Source organism: Ursus arctos, unplaced genomic scaffold (genome assembly GCF_023065955.2).
Source record: "Ursus arctos isolate Adak ecotype North America unplaced genomic scaffold, UrsArc2.0 scaffold_22, whole genome shotgun sequence".
Taxonomy (NCBI): domain Eukaryota; kingdom Metazoa; phylum Chordata; class Mammalia; order Carnivora; family Ursidae; genus Ursus; species Ursus arctos.
In genome coordinates, this window is record NW_026622897.1 from 17,338,538 (window position 1) to 17,347,142 (window position 8,605).

An 8,605-nucleotide genomic window follows, 5' to 3' on the forward strand; every position below is an offset into this window, starting at 1 on the left:
AATAAATCTGCGGAGAAAATAGAGCTCAGAGTATCCTTTGTAGATGGCATCCTCATTCTCCACATTTGCTTATTTTTAAACCCAACTCCTAAACATAAAACATCATATCCATAACCATTAGGAGCTTTCTATTTGCTTCCCAAAATGCAAAAGAATAGTTCGTTGGGCTGGCTGATTAGCATGGTCAAGAGTCCTCATCTTGCTAATATGTTTTACACTCCTTATGAGTACTTAGACCCCTATGTCACAAAGGAAGTTAAATGAGCAATTTTATCTCCGAAGTCCTCATACAGTTAGGTAGAAGGAGGTGTGCTATTCATTCAGAAAAGGATAGCACAACTGTCCTCCAAATTTAGGAAGAGAGAAAAGAAATCCAAAAGGGTTTAAAAGGTGATGACCTTGAGAGGTGTGTCTGTAACTTCACTGGAGAGTCTCAAAGAACCATATGTTTTGGGGGGGAAAAAAAAGAAGAAGTTTTCAGTTGAATGAAGATGTTTGGAGTTAACGAGGGGATTGAACGTGGTTTAGCATTTGGGGCCATCCCCTGCCATTTTAATGGTCATATTAAATCAGCATGAGGGCCTCTGGGCAAACAGAAGTAGAAGAGCTGCATCCTCTTTTATCATATACACACGTATATGTGATCTTTTGCTTGATTCTTGATAAGGTGTTCCTCCAAAATGCCCAAAGATACTACTCTTCCCTTTGTTTTTTAAAGATTTCTATTTTTAAGGTCCGGAAGATAAAAGGCACAAATAGTATTTTAACCACATTGCATCCAATATGTAAACTATTAAAGATGGGGTTTTCATTTTTCAGAAATGTCCAGGTTAGGTCTTCTGTATGATTTTGCAAGTTTTATATCTACTGGAACAACTGCAGATAGTTGTGTAAAGTATTTGGATTAATGGTTGAACTTGAACTTGTGCCTTTAAAATATCTGGGGATTGACCTTGGCCACAAGAGCAGTTGTTCCTTTTAAGTTGATCCAGCAGAAATTAAGTATCTGCAGGGGGCACAGGCTAAAAGATGGGGTTCCCTCCAAGTCTGTTCTCCCGTGGGACTAAGCGTTCCTTCGGGCTCCGTGGAGAACCGCACTGTTTGGAGTGCAGAAAGAACTTGTTTACAGCACTTCCATCTTCTTGGACCCCGAGCTTTCCATTAACCTCTTTGTCTTCAGCATTTTAAAGTGGAAATCCTAGCTGGCCTTGTAACATTTCAGCCATTTGCCCCTCACTTCACATTTTGCCCAAGGAGATTGGTCAGAAGATGGGGTTCTCCATTTCTCTTGGCTCAAAACGCTCTGAAGAAGTTAGCAATACCAACTTCCCCATACACAAAGGCTTTGGGAACATTTATTTAAATTTGACTTTTGAATCAACCCCAAGTGACTGTTCCTTGGCAAAAGATATGTAACTTTATCACAGACAAATTTTCCTTGCTCACAATTCCTGGCCCGCAGTTGCTGTACGGATCATGCAGATGTGTGCTGGAAATTAAACAGTGTGCTACCAGGGTGGGCCTCAATTAAATTCAGACTTGCATTCAAGCCATGCCCTGTTCTGCATTTCTTCGAGAAGTTTGCTTTCTATAGACATTTCAAAATGTTCCTTCACAAAAGAAGGAGGCAGGGTGGCTGGGCCCAAGTCCCCTAAATCAAGGCAGTGAGAACAGAAAGGAGGGGAATTTATTTGCAGGGTGCCAAAGTAGCTGTTAATATACATGGATCCTCAGACTTCTCATTTAAGGTGTTTTCTTAGGGAGCCCCAAAGTTATGCTCCCCCACGTTCACAGACAGACGATAATCATTATTTGGAAAAGAAAGAAATTATGAGCTCATATTGAACATCAATCCACCAGCATGTGTTATAAAATGGAATGGTGCCTTGAGAAAAAATTTCTTCCTCTGCTTAAAATACATTTTAAGATGGAAATGCTGAATGTTAGCAACTTCTGATAAGAGTGAAGAGTCCTGGGCTCATGTGAGAAGTTAGATGGCTTGAGGGAGAAAAAAAAGTGATCAAATTTGAAATAATTTTTCTACATAAGTATAGGCAGTACAATATTCAGAAGGAAGAAAACTATGGAGAATCAATCATAGACATGATTTTTCTATGCTACCACTAAGTTTATAAAATTTGCAAGTTTGTTTTCTGGCAAAATTGCTTGAATATGGAATTGAGATTTAATCTGCTTTCTGATTCTACGTGGAATTGGCTTTAATCACTTCAACTCATCTGAAGAAATATAGATTACATGAAGTTCAAGTTGCTGGAAAAAAATTCCTAGCATTTTCATGCTTATGTCAAATGGCCATTTGAAATACTTTCCTAAAAATCTATTTGAGAGTGTGTCTCTGTGACCTTTGAAAAGTTTGGGAGTTGTCAGAGGAGTTGCCCTGCTCAAAGCAAATAATCACTTTTGTATTAATGTCGCCCAAAAGAACAGCTCTCTGGTTAACGTGCAAAACAACATACTCCTAAGATTGATAGCCACATCAATGATGGTCAAAAGCATCTTTTTTTTTTTTTTTTTTGTAACGTACATTGGAAAGTTACCACACACATTTCACATGCAAGCTTAAATGATCTGAAAAAGACAATCACCGATTTCAGGCTGAACTGATTCCAACATTTGAGCAAATCACAAACAGCAGATCTGGCCTTGCTTAAAATTTCCATCTAGTTGTTGAACTGAACAAAAATAAACAAATGGAAAGCTTGACAGATGAATAAGACTTTTCTCATGATTTTTTAAAACCAAAAATGCAGCAGAAAACAAATACCACCACAGAAGTCCTTGCAAAGAAACTGCCTTTGGCATCTAGTCTGGAGCAAACAATTTTCTCAGACCACCCCCCTCGCGCTCCCACCAAAGCCCTCCACTCTTGCTTTATCTCCTAATTTCGTGGACTGGATCGCTGAGCTGTTTATCAAACAGCGTGCAATAAAAACGGCTTCACTCTACTACTCCATGAACTCTTGCAATTTTCTCCCTCCTCCTGCACAGAGGCCACTAGTAAGGGAAAGCCTCAGGAAAAAAAAAAAAAAAAAAAAGCAGAGCAGTGAATGCAAAGAAACAATAGCCGGACCATGGCTTTGACAATGCCTTCCCTCAACCCTCTTTCTGCTCCTGCTGTGACACTTGCATTCAAGAGCAAGGGCGGCTGCCATCGGATGCATGGACAATGGACTGAGGAATACAAGGCAGGGGGGAAAAAAGGAAATCAGATGAATTCTGAGCTAAGATGGCAGGGCGCTCACCTTTTCCGTGTTTTTGCGAATAGTCTGGATGGAGGCGTCCCGCAGAGAAGAAATAAAAAGGGTGTCTGAATTGTTGGATGGTGCTGAAGGCTTCTGCATTTTGCAAACGCATTTTAGAACTATTTGCAGGGGCATACGTGCTGCCAGCCATCTCTCTCTCTCTCTCTCTCTCTCTGACTCTCTCTCTCTTCTGTTTTATGTCCTGCTATCTCCATCACACCTCTATTAGTATGAAGACTTTCTGCCTGTAAGTAAGTGAGAGTGTGCATTCCTTAGTGTTTGAATCAAGACCCACGTCTGCACGCATTTCTAATCCAAGGAGCCTATAGCGGTTACTACAACTATCAATTAGTCAGCGATAGCTGAGACCCTCAACGCCTCTGAAGGACCAAAGGTGGAAAGACATGCAAATATTCCAGCACCTGGATCACGCAACTTGCTGGCTACAAATATCGGCACCTTTCCCTGGTTTTCCTTTCTTTCCTTTTGTTCTTTTTAACTTCCAAATCTATGTGCTATTACAGGCTACTAACGTATCCACCTGCATAATTAGGGATGGGAGTGCCTCTAGGTATATATGTTTCTTTGGCATCATTGAAATGCGTTAAGCTGAACTAAAAAGAAATACCTGGTGACAAATCAGAGTTTACGACATATGCGATCCATGCTCCATTTTACCAACTGCAGGTAGAACTTAAATTAAGGATGCAGTAGAGTTCTTTGTCCATTCCAGTGGCTTTTATGAAAGAAGCTAATAAAATAGTGATAAAAAGAGGAGGGGGAAAGTATTCAGCTACAGAAAAGCATGTATGAAGATTAATTCTCCTCCATGACAGATAAAATTATTTTGATTTAAATTCACGTCTGGATGTTAACATTGGCTGGTTTGTGCTGGAGTGTGTGTGTGTAGGTGTTTTTTTTTTTTTTTTTAATTTTATGTGTTGTGAGTACCAGCGTACCTTGGATCTGTCTGTGGTAACTTTCTTTGGATATATTCTGTGCTAACAATCTGAAGCAATAGAAAGAATTCTTTTATCTCATTTTGCAGAAATCTCAAAAAAAAAAAAGCCTTTTGAAAAACAATGCTTTGCCTTACAGTTTTCAAGGACATCAAAATATTGCTAACTTGAATACACACGCAGAGAGAGAGAGGTGTAAGTAACAGCTGATCTTCCTCACTTGTGAATATGGACAATTTCAAAGGGGAAGGGTGGACTCTGTATCTGATGTGATCTGTGATTTTTCCCTCTTTTCTGGGGCATGAAAAGCTGCATTTCTCTCCTCAGCACTTCTTGCGAGAATTGAAACTATTTTCAGACAAGGTATGGCACACATCCTGTGAGTTAACGACCTCCTCTAAACTCTGGAAACAAGACAGAAAGTCTCACCGGAAGACATGCATTTACAGCCGGGCTGTGGCAGAAGCTGCAACCTAGTATCACCTTATTTCCCTCTGCTATTTATCCCTCTTCTGGGGGCTGCCACTCCACGGAGCAATTTCTGTTTTCTTTCTTCCTAGACAAAATGGCTCAAGCAATAACTTTACCCCTTTTAATCTGTCAGGTAGCTACAGAAGCGAAGCAATTTGGAAATCACCCTCCCAGAGAACACCCCCCCATCCCCCACCACCACCACCACGGAGCCTGAACACGGAGTTGCAGGGACGGGCAGTGAGTCTAGCAAGCTTGCACAATGCGGAGAGGTGTTAGAGAGGAGGCTAGCCCAGGTCCCTAGCAAGATAAAGCAGGGGGGAGAGAGGGAGGCTCAGCAACACCCCCCACCCCCACCCCTACCCCCACCCCTCCAACAAACCCTGTCACTTAAGAAAGAAAGAGATCCTAACGAGGTTGAGAGGGAGAAGGGAAATAGTGCTAAATAGCTGGCGAGGTGACCCACCGTCCTGTTTGCTCCTTGGCGCTTGCTGAGGGGAGTAACAGCCACAGCAGTGACAACGGCGTTGCAATGTGCCAAGTGCAATTCTGCCCAGGGCTCTCTGCCTCCCAAAAAGGAAAGAAAAGCATGCCTCAGACAGAACACAACGGGAACGAGCAGGCGCCATCGTCAAGTCACGGACCCCATCAGCACCGGCTGGTCTCTGAAAGCCCCGTATCAAGGGTCCCATTCAAAGGCAACGAAGAAGCAGAGACAATGGCAAATCAAAACCTGGCAGGGCTTCCGGAATAATTTAACTCCTCACTCCAGAATTTAGATGGGTAGAGCAAGACACACAGGCGAGAGCTCCTTCACACCAAGGCGCGAGCATATGCCTGCCTCTCTGTGGATGTATTTTTAGACATAATATCAGGGGTAAGGCAGCCTGTGCACTCATCGATAGCATCCGCTTCTCTTTTTCACTCTGAGCCTAGCTGACGATCAGAGGAGGCAGCCCCCATTTCTCCCGAGCCAAAGGTCAGTTAGGAGCACCCCAAACCCTGACCCATTGTCTCCGAGCACAGAGAGCATTAAATACATTTTCAAGATGTGTTCCCCAAATGAGGTCACGCCTTGGGGCAATTTGCTCACTTCCCATCTTTCCACAAATGACTTAATTCGACCATCCAAAATCACAACCAGGAGAGGAAGTCGCACCTGGACAAAGACGATTCAAATACCATAGACTAAGGATTTAAAAAAAAAAAAATTTATATATATATATATATATAGTAGGACATGTATTATCAGTAACATGCACTAAGCTTCCAAACTTCTCCAAACAACATGTTTATTAAAAGCAAGAAATGGATGGCATTTTATATCTTTTAGATGGGTTTTATGTTTGAGCATTCCTCCCATTCACCTGAAGCTTCAAATATTTCAAATAATCAACACAACAGAAAAATGGGATAAGCAGAAAGTAAAGGAGACATCCTCAGCCTTCATGAACAAATCAAATATAATGTAGTGTGCACTTGTCCAAGCCTAGGAATTTTCCCCCACGTGGAGGATTAAAATATTTAAAAACGTTCCTTTAAATCTTTCATATTAAAGTACACTTATTAAATATGTATGTGCACATATCTACACATCTACAAAATTCTCAAGTTAATTTAAATTTATGGGAGAAATCCAAGGGATACTAGGGCAAACAATCCAAAAAGAAAATAGCCATAGAAAACAATCTCTAACCACACACCATCTCTCTAAAGTTTCACACAGCACTCGAACGAGACGGACAGACGCGACAGTGCTGAACGAAAACAACGCTTCACAACCGTGCTATTCCAAATGAAATTCCTGAAAATGAAGAGCAAAATGCCCACTGCCATATTTTTGAGTCAGAATTTGTTTCTGTCAGAACTGGGGGTTGTTTTTTTTTTCCCCCAATGTCATATACATGTAATCTGTAAATGCGAATTACAGCATGGATGATTCCCAACTCCACAAATCAGCATTTGGAGTTTTGATTCGCCTGTTAAGAGTAGAAACAGTTTATAATTTCACATTGTAAATCTCACTAGGACTGAATGCTCTTACAGGGATTGACAGAGAAAGAATAATTCATGTCGGACCAAAAGGCTGCTTTCAGTCGGCTTCACGCAGCCTTTTTTCCAGCAGCTCTGGGCCAAAACGCATGTAGAATCTAGAGCTGAACTATCCATCACATTTCCCTAGCCTTTCAATTAATGACACTGCAATCAGATCGATAGAATGTAATAAGAAAAGAGCTTTGCATTTCTATACCTATTAATTCGTTGAGTAACTCCAGCAGTAAAACGTGACTTGAAAGGAAAAACACTCAAGGAAAATGAATTCTCTTAGCATACTGAGCAATGACACCCCGACCCAAAAGTGAACACTGGAGTTTCTACCTTCCAGCCAAGGTTATTAGGACCCAAAGATCATATTGTTCATCAGAAGCAAACTTAACTCTTTTTTTCCCCACCAGATTCTCTGTAGTATATACTCCCACCGCCCCAGGTCTTGTCACGTTGGTCAGTTTTGGGAATTTGGGAACAAATAACCCTGAAATGCGAGTCAGAGAATAGCCTGGGGCAGCCATTGCTCTGCACTGCCAAATTCGTGATCTTAGTTTTTCTAGGGCATTCTGCATAGAGGAATTGGGTTTAGAAAGAGTGGGACAGGGGAAGAATTATCAGAGAGCTAATTGAGTTCGGCCCCATCCAAAATCACTGCCTTGGTCTGAGACCATGTGAACAGTGACAGAGAACAACACGACAGAGTCTGCACTCTCCGTGGTTATCACCAGCGACAGAGGACCGGGCAAGCGAAGTATGAGTTCTCTGTGGGAAGGATGAGGCAAAAAGAAAAAAAAAAAAAAAGCTGTCCTCCAATGTCCTCTAGAATCATGTGCATGTCCAGACCTTAATGGCACTAGAGGTGAAACAACAGTGACTCCATGAACTCAGAAGCAGAGAGAAGAGGGGCGGTTACCAGGAGCAGGGGATGGGGGAAATGGGGAGATGTCAGTCAGATACAAACTTCCAGTTACAAGAGGAATAAGTTTTGAGGATCAAATATACAGCATGGTGACTATGGTTAAGGAGACTGTATTGTATAATTGAAATTCACTAGGAGAGTAGACCAAAGTGTTCTTAGCGCGCGCACACACACACACACACACACACACACGGTATGTGAGGTGGCAGATGTATTAATTACCTTGATTGTAGTAAACTTTCGTAATGTATGCGTATATCAAATCATCACGTTTTACACCTTAAATATATATAATTTTTATTTGCCAATTATACCTCATAAAGTTGGAGGCAAAAACAGTAATTTCAGTCCTATAGAGTAGACTCTACTAAATGAAGTTTCCAATATGGTTCAATCAACCACTGGTATAATAGAAAGACCATAGGTTTTGTTACCAAACAAACCAGAGTCTGAATTTCAACTGTCTCGTATACCCATTAGCATCCGTGACCCTTCGGTTCGTGTTAGTAAAATACAGCTATTACTGCTTAACTCAAGGGCTGCTCGGAGGTGGAATGAGATCGGGTGTGTAAAGCACATGCACGCACTAGCTAAAGCTTTCTCTTCCCAATCTTCAGCTTTCTGCACATAAAATAGCAATAAAAATACAAGCTTATCGTACAGACTAAATGAGACAAGGTCCGGGTTGCTCACAAACTACTCAGCAATATAAAACAAAAGGGTATTAGTATTATTATCGTCGAGTAACACTAATGCTTTTTAAAACTGAACACGTCATTCAGTGTAAGACACAAAAGATGAATAATGTAGTCCGGTCCCTGACCGTGTGTGCAATTATGAATTTCAAACCCACAGGGGGAGTATCTCCTGATGCAGGCGTGCCAAGTGGCTTGGTCACACCGACCCGCCTTCCAACGGATTCTCCCTGAGCTGCAGATGACGTT

At 41.5% G+C, this 8,605-nt stretch overlaps 1 pseudogene; it reads right to left on the reverse strand.

Annotated features, from left to right (window-relative positions):
- LOC125282440 (40S ribosomal protein S20-like) overlaps nt 1–3,362 on the reverse strand; it is a 76,539-nt pseudogene extending 73,177 nt beyond the window's left edge.
- Nucleotides 3,363–8,605: the final 5,243 nt, after the last annotated feature.